Source organism: Anomaloglossus baeobatrachus, chromosome 6 (assembly GCF_048569485.1).
Source record: "Anomaloglossus baeobatrachus isolate aAnoBae1 chromosome 6, aAnoBae1.hap1, whole genome shotgun sequence".
Taxonomy (NCBI): Eukaryota; Metazoa; Chordata; class Amphibia; order Anura; family Aromobatidae; genus Anomaloglossus; species Anomaloglossus baeobatrachus.
In genome coordinates, this window is record NC_134358.1 from 93,122,663 (window position 1) to 93,132,759 (window position 10,097).

Sequence of the window (10,097 nt, forward strand, 5' to 3'; positions counted from 1 at the left end):
TTTTGACAAAGAAAAAGATGCTTTGCATGAAGCACTCTCAAAAATACGCGTGCCTTTCCCGTCCCCTGGCTGACCCAGGGGAAGAAAAGTCCTCTGAGAGCCATGACTTGTTCATCTTGGTTCTTTTAGAGACACAGCGAGGGGACTCCAACCACAGTCTCCCTCGTTGCCACTAACTGGGCCACACACACCCCACTTGACTGGCATCGGTTGACCCCCCCTTTTGACAAAGAAAAAGATGCTTTGCATGAAGCACTCTCAAAAATACGCGTGCCTTTCCCGTCCCCTGGCTGACCCAGGGGAAGAAAAGTCCTCTGAGAGCCATGACTTGTTCATCTTGGTTCTTTTAGAGACACAGCGAGGGGACTCCAACCACAGTCTCCCTCGTTGCCACTAACTGGGCCACACACACCCCACTTGACTGGCATCGGTTGACCCCCCCTTTTGACAAAGAAAAAGATGCTTTGCATGAAGCACTCTCAAAAATACGCGTGCCTTTCCCGTCCCCTGGCTGACCCAGGGGAAGAAAAGTCCTCTGAGAGCCATGACTTGTTCATCTTGGTTCTTTTAGAGACACAGCGAGGGGACTCCAACCACAGTCTCCCTCGTTGCCACTAACTGGGCCACACACACCCCACTTGACTGGCATCGGTTGACCCCCCCTTTTGACAAAGAAAAAGATGCTTTGCATGAAGCACTCTCAAAAATACGCGTGCCTTTCCCGTCCCCTGGCTGACCCAGGGGAAGAAAAGTCCTCTGAGAGCCATGACTTGTTCATCTTGGTTCTTTTAGAGACACAGCGAGGGGACTCCAACCACAGTCTCCCTCGTTGCCACTAACTGGGCCACACACACCCCACTTGACTGGCATCGGTTGACCCCCCCTTTTGACAAAGAAAAAGATGCTTTGCATGAAGCACTCTCAAAAATACGCGTGCCTTTCCCGTCCCCTGGCTGACCCAGGGGAAGAAAAGTCCTCTGAGAGCCATGACTTGTTCATCTTGGTTCTTTTAGAGACACAGCGAGGGGACTCCAACCACAGTCTCCCTCGTTGCCACTAACTGGGCCACACACACCCCACTTGACTGGCATCGGTTGACCCCCCCTTTTGACAAAGAAAAAGATGCTTTGCATGAAGCACTCTCAAAAATACGCGTGCCTTTCCCGTCCCCTGGCTGACCCAGGGGAAGAAAAGTCCTCTGAGAGCCATGACTTGTTCATCTTGGTTCTTTTAGAGACACAGCGAGGGGACTCCAACCACAGTCTCCCTCGTTGCCACTAACTGGGCCACACACACCCCACTTGACTGGCATCGGTTGACCCCCCCTTTTGACAAAGAAAAAGATGCTTTGCATGAAGCACTCTCAAAAATACGCGTGCCTTTCCCGTCCCCTGGCTGACCCAGGGGAAGAAAAGTCCTCTGAGAGCCATGACTTGTTCATCTTGGTTCTTTTAGAGACACAGCGAGGGGACTCCAACCACAGTCTCCCTCGTTGCCACTAACTGGGCCACACACACCCCACTTGACTGGCATCGGTTGACCCCCCCTTTTGACAAAGAAAAAGATGCTTTGCATGAAGCACTCTCAAAAATACGCGTGCCTTTCCCGTCCCCTGGCTGACCCAGGGGAAGAAAAGTCCTCTGAGAGCCATGACTTGTTCATCTTGGTTCTTTTAGAGACACAGCGAGGGGACTCCAACCACAGTCTCCCTCGTTGCCACTAACTGGGCCACACACACCCCACTTGACTGGCATCGGTTGACCCCCCCTTTTGACAAAGAAAAAGATGCTTTGCATGAAGCACTCTCAAAAATACGCGTGCCTTTCCCGTCCCCTGGCTGACCCAGGGGAAGAAAAGTCCTCTGAGAGCCATGACTTGTTCATCTTGGTTCTTTTAGAGACACAGCGAGGGGACTCCAACCACAGTCTCCCTCGTTGCCACTAACTGGGCCACACACACCCCACTTGACTGGCATCGGTTGACCCCCCCTTTTGACAAAGAAAAAGATGCTTTGCATGAAGCACTCTCAAAAATACGCGTGCCTTTCCCGTCCCCTGGCTGACCCAGGGGAAGAAAAGTCCTCTGAGAGCCATGACTTGTTCATCTTGGTTCTTTTAGAGACACAGCGAGGGGACTCCAACCACAGTCTCCCTCGTTGCCACTAACTGGGCCACACACACCCCACTTGACTGGCATCGGTTGAGCCCCCTTTTGAAAAAGAAAAAGATGCTTTGCATGAAGCACTCTCAAAAATACGCGTGCCTTTCCCGTCCCCTGGCTGACCCAGGGGAAGAAAAGTCCTCTGAGAGCCATGACTTGTTCATCTTGGTTCTTTTAGAGACACAGCGAGGGGACTCCAACCACAGTCTCCCTCGTTGCCACTAACTGGGCCACACACACCCCACTTGACTGGCATCGGTTGAGCCCCCTTTTGAAAAAGAAAAAGATGCTTTGCATGAAGCACTCTCAAAAATACGCGTGCCTTTCCCGTCCCCTGGCTGACCCAGGGGAAGAAAAGTCCTCTGAGAGCCATGACTTGTTCATCTTGGTTCTTTTAGAGACACAGCGAGGGGACTCCAACCACAGTCTCCCTCGTTGCCACTAACTGGGCCACACACACCCCACTTGACTGGCATCGGTTGAGCCCCCCTTTTGACAAAGAAAAAGATGCTTTGCATGAAGCACTCTCAAAAATACGCGTGCCTTTCGCCTCCCCTGGCTGACCCAGGGGAAGAAAAGTCCTCTGAGAGCCAGGTCCACATTGTCAGTGGACAGACACGTGTGCTTATCTGCCAGCAGACCCCCAGCAGCACTGAAGACAGGTTCCGAGAGAACGCTGGCTGCAGGACACGACAAGATCCTCAAGGCGTACGTGGCGAGCTCAGGCAATTTATCCAGATTGGAAGCCTAAAATGAGCAGGGCTCAAGTTGCACAATAATGGAATCGATGTTTCTTTGCATATACTCATATATCTGTGTGTCTCCCTCTTTTTCCTTGTCCAGCTGTTTTGTTTTCACATGAGTATATGTCCTTGTCACTTTCCCATGTGTTTGTGTTATGTTGTGAGTTGTTTGTCACCTTTTGGACACCTTTCAGGGTGTTTTCTAGGTGTTTTACTGTGTTTGTGATTGCCTGCCATTGTTTCCTATGGGCTCGAGTTCGGTTCGTCGAACGTTCGACGAGCCGAACTCGAGCCAGACCCCCCGTTCGGCGAACCGCCTCGAGCCGAACCGGGACCGGTTCGCTCATCTCTACTCATCACCCTGTGGGCGTCTACATGCTTTCCATGGTATCACACCCCTGTGGGCGTGATACCATGGATTTACACGAGCAACATCCCGTCTACAGCCTCAGAATCTCGCATGCGCGCTTACCATTCGCGTCGCCTTCTCATCCTGGCGCTTGCTTCTCGGCTTCTGACGCGCACTGCGCATGACCGGAACCGCAGGAGTCTTCTGAGCATGCGCAGTGCATGTCAGAAGCTGACACTAAACACCAGGATGAGGCGGCGAGAATGGTAAGCGTGCGCACGCGCGAGATTCTGAAGTAGCGGCGGTCACATCGCTGATGTAAATCCATGGTATCACAGGGGCGTGATACCATGGAAAACATGTAGACACCCACAGGGCGATGAGACGCCCATGGGGCTACAGCCCCTGCTCATTTACATAGGCTATATGAAAGTAATAAAACATTATTTTATTACTTTCATATTACACAATATAACACAGGGATGGGTAGGAAGGTGTTAGCAGCTCACACAGGCTCCTGTTTGTAGGTCAGAATGCTTTTTTGACCTGACAGGTTCCCTTTAATTTCAAATGCACCTTCAGATATATATTTACTTAGAAATTTGGTGACGTGTTCAATACTTATAATCCACTTCACTGTGGAATCTGGAAATATAAATCGGCATTATGGGAAAGTGTGTGTAAGCAGGTTCCAGAAATGCAACAACGCAGTAAGACAAATTATTGAAGTGAATATGAATCAGTAAATAATACAAACATTCAAGATAAAGCAAATCAATTCACAGTAGGTGATATACAGAGTAAAGCAGGCTTTACACGCTGCGATATCGGTACCGATATCGCTAACGTGGGTACCCGCCCCCATCTGTTGTGCGACAAATCGCTGCCCGTGCCGCACAACATCGCCCAGACTCGTCACACATACTTACCTGCCCGGCGACGTCGCTGTGACCGGCGAACCGCCTCCTTTCTAAGAGGGCAGTTCGTTCAGCGTCACAGCGACATCACAGCTGCGTCACTGAACCGCCGCCCAATAGAAGCGGAGGGGCGGAGATGAGCGGGACGTAACATCCCGCCCAACTTCTCCCTTCCGCATAGCGGCTGGGAGGAAGGTAAGGAGAGGTTCCTCGTTCCTGCGGCGTCACACGGAGCGATGTGTGCTGCCACAGGAACGAGGGACAACTTTGTTACTGCTGCAGTAACGATATTTGAGAATGGACCCCCATGTCACCGATGAGTGACGATGCAAAATCGCTCATAGCTGTCACACGCAACGGCATCGCTAATGCGGCCGGATGTGCGTCACCAATTCTGTGACTCCAACAACTTTGCATTAGCGATGTCGTAGCGTGTAAAGCCCCCTTTACAATTGATTGATCATATGACAACTGAAATTTTGCCAGTGTTATCCCACTCCCAGTCTTTCTGTCAGGGAAGCATCAGTGTCACCCTACTCTGGTCACAGAAATCCCTTAAACTCAATATTTATATCTCTTAGCTGTACACTAGGCTTGACATAGCAGTGGTAAAATTTACTACATCACCAAACTAACTTTGGCAACTAGATTTACTTTCTTAGTATCATAGGCGGGAAGTAACAGCCCAGCTCATTCATGGCCGCAAATGGAGCGAATGTTATGTTTCCGGTCCCCAGTTTTCGGTCATCCTTTGGAACTGGTGCTCGGTGTTGCTTGACCATGAAGTCTGGTCTCTCTCTGGATCCGCTTCTCAGAGTTCAGTCTTCAGTGCTTGACCATGAAGTCGTCTGGGGACTTTATTCAGTATTTGGGTTTCTTGTGGTGATTGGTATAAATCAGGTCTTCTTTAAACTCAGTTCACCCCTGGGTACTTCTATTGCAGTCATCATGGGCCTGCTCCGCTCTGTACACATCTGCTTCCCTGCTAGTTGTGGTGCCAACTCCTCCCCTTCTCTTATGTCCCGACATTTTATGCTTTGTAACTGTGCCACAGCTGTCATCTGACCAGGCATCCCCTTCAAACTCTTACCTCCAGGAAACACGCTTATTACACTTCAGTTCCTGTCAGTTCTGTCCAACCAGTAGAGGGCAATGTTCACTTGCAAGTACGTTGGCATGTTGAATGCGAGCATCTACTGTCTTCCATACCCTTTAACGTGCACTGCCAACTGGAAATACTGTCCCTGACTGATCACCAAAGTACAAGGTATAATGATAATATAGATGTCACAACTGCAGGGCCTTGTGGAGAAGCAATTGCGTCTACGAAAAACAACAGGCAGTTTAGCGGTAATGCTAGGCTCATTTTTTTTGTATTGAACAAATCGCAATTCAAGTCTCGAAGATTTTTTATTTTTGCATGGAACCGTGTATCTCAAGAAGTTCGACTCGCACTCGATTCTCCATGAATCGATTCACTCATCTTTAGTAAGAATATATTCTAAAGCAGGGAAGGTATTTGAAAAAGTGCTGAGCACGTTCTTTGGCCTGACTTTTATTACAGCTGTGTGAGCATTATTTCTTTTGATCTAATATGTGTAGTGGTGATTGCATGCTGCATTTATCACTCTATAGTTTTCGCTACTGCTCAACTTCTGACCTCTCTTCTGTTCGAGGCCCTCATTGAGCTGCCCATTCTGCAGAATTTCTGCCAGTTCTGACCTTAGCTGACCTGCTTGAATCTCGTATTATGTCTTCTGCTCTTTCATACTGGTCTATAAATCTTCTGTCTGTTGGCAAATTAGTTACTGCCAATTTTGTGAGTGCCACCTGCTAATTCTCTCCTGGAAACGGTATACCTTCTTGAAGGAGAACACAACATTTGATAATCCCTTAGACTTTGCTTCTTACGCAGTGCCACACTCACCCCCCTGTTCTCACCCTCATTGTTCTCTTCCATGACTGACATCTCTCCACTGCTTACAGTGTGCATGTAGATCTACCAGCCTCAAAATGGCCAATTTTCTTCTACCCTTGGTTTTCTAAAGGGACACTCTGCTGTTACTCGGGGCTTGAGCAATAAGAATCATAAAATCGTGGAATCATAGAATGGTAGAGTTAGAAGAGACCTCAAGGGCCATCAGGTGCAACCCTGTTATGGATGGTGTTTCTTTTGGTTTGGCCGTTGCCGGTTGTGAACGGGTTAAGATTCTTTCTGAGGATGTTTCTGGGCTACCCCTAGTGATCAGTGCTCGAGGTGAGTCAGATTCTGTGCTTGTCAGTGAGACAAGTGCGGGGCTTGGCTCTGATCCCAGTGGGCCACTTATGCCCTTGGTGTAGGACGGCTCCAGGTTTTTGTGGGTCCTGGGTGAAAGAGTCTCAGTGGGCCCCATCCACACATAGACAATCATGCACAGATACATACATATGCAGGCATACGTTCACATACATATTTAAAGAGAAATTCACAATAACACATAAATAGACATATATCTAGACAGTCATATACACTGACATACACAGATACAGATCATACACACACACACACACACACACACACATTAGAGATATTTCTAATACAGCCTCATTCACCTCCCCGCTTGTCTCCATCCAGCTCCTCCTCGGCATGTGTCAGTGCCACGCTGATTGGTGGCAGTCACTAACAGACACGGTCGCACATAGAGAACACTAACACTGCTGTATATACATCACAAGAGAGGTTAGGGACATACACATTACTGGGGGGGCATACATATTACTGAGGAAAGGGGTATACAGCAATGGGCGGTATACAGCTCTAGAGGGGGCAGTGGCTCTGGGGTGGGGGGACAAAAAGCTCTGAGATGGAGGAGTGACATGCAGCTCTGAGGTGGGGGGACATACAGCTCGGGGGGGGTATACAGCACCGGCGTGGAGGGGACATACAACTCTGTTGTTATAGTAGTATGCAGCCCCCATATTCCTCCATATAGTGTTATGAAGCTCCCACAGTCCTCCATATATAGCATTATTTAGCCGTTATGTAGCATTATGCAGCCCCCATATTGCACTATGCAGCCCCCATATGGCATTATGCAGCTCCCATATGGCATTATGCAGCTCCCATATGGCACTATGCAGCCCCCATATGGCACTATGCAGCCGCCATATGGCACTATGCAACCACCAAATAACATTAAGCAGTCCCCATATAGCACATTGCAGACCCATATAGCATTAGGCACCCTCATGTAGTATACAGCCCCCATATAGCACAGTGCAGACCCAGATAGCATTAGGCACCCTCATGTAGTATACAGCCCGCATATAGTACAATGCAGACCCAGATAGCATTAGGCACCTTCATGTAGTATACAGCCCCTATATAGCACAATGCAGACCCAGATAGCATTAGGCATCCTCATGTAGTGCACAGCCCCTATATAGCACAGTGCAGACCCAGATAGCATTAGGCACCTTTATGTAGTATACAGCCCCATATAGCATTAGGCACCTTCATCTAGTATACAGCCCCATATAGCACAGTACAGACCTAGATAGTATTAAGCACCTTCATGTAGTATACAGCCCCATATAGCACAGTACAGACCCAGATAGTATTAGGCACCTTCATGTAGTATACAGCCCCATATAGCACAGTACAGACCCAGATAGCATTAGGCACCTTCATGTAGTATACAGCCATATATAGCAAAGTACAGACCAGATAGCATTAGGCACCTTCATGTAGTGCACAGCCCGTATATAGCACAGTACAGACCCAGATAGCATTAGGCACTTTCATGTAGTGCACAGTCCGTATATAGCAACGGCAAAAATTGAAGGCAAAAATCCAGCACAAATTCCTTATCAATAAAAGGTTTTTCTTATTCTTTATTGAAGTATTAAAAGCAAAACCAAGGAAGACCGAAGATTGGAAACATACATTAAAGCATAGGTGCTCTTAACACGTTTTGGACTTAGTCATAAGTCATAACCTAGTTTGTTTTTATTTAAAGTCCGAAACGCGTTAAGAGCACCCATGCTTTAATGTATGTTTCCAATCTTTGGTCTCCCTTGGTTTTGCTTTTAATACTTCAATAAAGAATAAGAAAAACCTTTTATCGATAAGGAATTTGTGCTGGATCCTTTCCTTCCATTTTTGCCATTGCTTATCCTATGCTGGCGTGGACCTACCAGTGGACCCTTGCACCCTAATGATTTGAGCAGTTTGGCTGGCAGGTGAGCTGAATCTTTTTTCCCTTCTATGCACAGCCCGTATATAGCACTGTAAAGACCCAGATAGCATTAAGCCACTTTAGATAGTATACAGCCATATATAGCACAGTACAGCCCCATATAGCACAGTACAGACCCAGATAGTATTAGGCACCTTCATGTAGTATACAGTCCCAGATAGCATAATGCAGAGCCAGATAGTATTAGGCACCGTCATGTAGTATACAGCCCCATATAGCACAGTACAGACCCAGATAGTAATAGGCACCTTCATGTAGTATATAGCCCCCATGGTTGTCTGGCCACAGCGACTAGTACATACTCACTTTTCCCCATTCCCCCACTGCTCCGGTCTCCTCGGTGCATCCATGCTGTCGCTCTGACCTCACTGAAGGCGCGCGGTGGTGACATCACAGCGCTCCGCTGCAGAGCTGTCAGAACGTCGACAGTCACAGCGGGGAGAATGATGAGAGAAAGAGCGCGCCACTCCCTCTCTCATCATTGCTTTCAATTGTATCGGCAACAGCGATGCCGGAGGGAGGCTGGTGACAGCGCGGGCACCGGGCCCCCCTAAGTAGCGGTATGCCACTCCTGCCACCGCGAGTGGGCCCTCCGGCAGCCCAGGGCACCGGCATTTGACCGGGTTTACCGGGTGCTGATGCCGGCCCTGCCTTGGTGTATAAAAGAAGAGATTCTGCCTCAAGCTGATACTGGTGATATTGTGTCCTGTGTCAATTTTTCTCCAGTGAACATGTCTTGAATAACAAGTCCTTGTGATGCCTGCCTGGATCCACAGACTCAGATGGGATGTGATGGACAGGCTAGAGGGAAGCCAATCACCAAGCAGGACCCCCAGAACCCTGAAACCCTTTAATCCCTATACAGGGATTTGTAATTACACATGGTCCTGGAGATCAGTACCTGTGGAAGGCTGCAGTCCGATGAGAGTAGTCGTCAGGCAGTGTCAAACCAGGAAAAGCAGAACAGGGACAGAATCGGCAGGCAAGGACGTAATCAGAAAATGTAGCAGAGGTCAAATCCGGATCAGGCAGTGAGGTACAAAAACAGCAGGCAGGAGGGTAGTCAGAAAACACGCAGAAGTCAGCACACAGGAATCATTAAACAGAATAGGACAGACCAGCAGCATGGAAATCAGAATATCTGGCAGAGGTCAGCAGACAGAAGGGGAATTAAGAAGGGTGTGGTGTCTTCCCATTGGCTGTAGCTGAATGATGACAACTTCAGCTGGAAGACACACCCCACCTATAGTCAGCCAGTGGTACTGCAGATCCCATGATAACCCAGCCCAGTGGATGATCGGAGCCTGCGCCCACCGGTGCCGCTGGCATCGACTCCTCTCCCATCACCAGCACCATCCACGGCAGGAACACGGCGTCGCCTGGCGATCGGAGTAGAAGTCGCTGGAGCAGACTCCGGTGGTGACGTAGCAGTCCTCCTGTTATGACATCTGTGTGCCTGTGACCCACCAGACACTTCTCTAGTGCACTCCAGTTTGTCTTTTTCTCTTAGAGATCTCCAGTGTGTCTGCTACAGTTTGTCTGCTTCTGTGGATTCAATTTTTGCCTTTTTTTCCCCTAATTATTCTGATCTCACCTTTGGAGCCTTGGATAAGTACTTTGTTTTCTAGCCTGTGACTGAATAATTTTCATGCATTTTTCTCTCATGTGCAATGTTTATTTTGATTCTGTT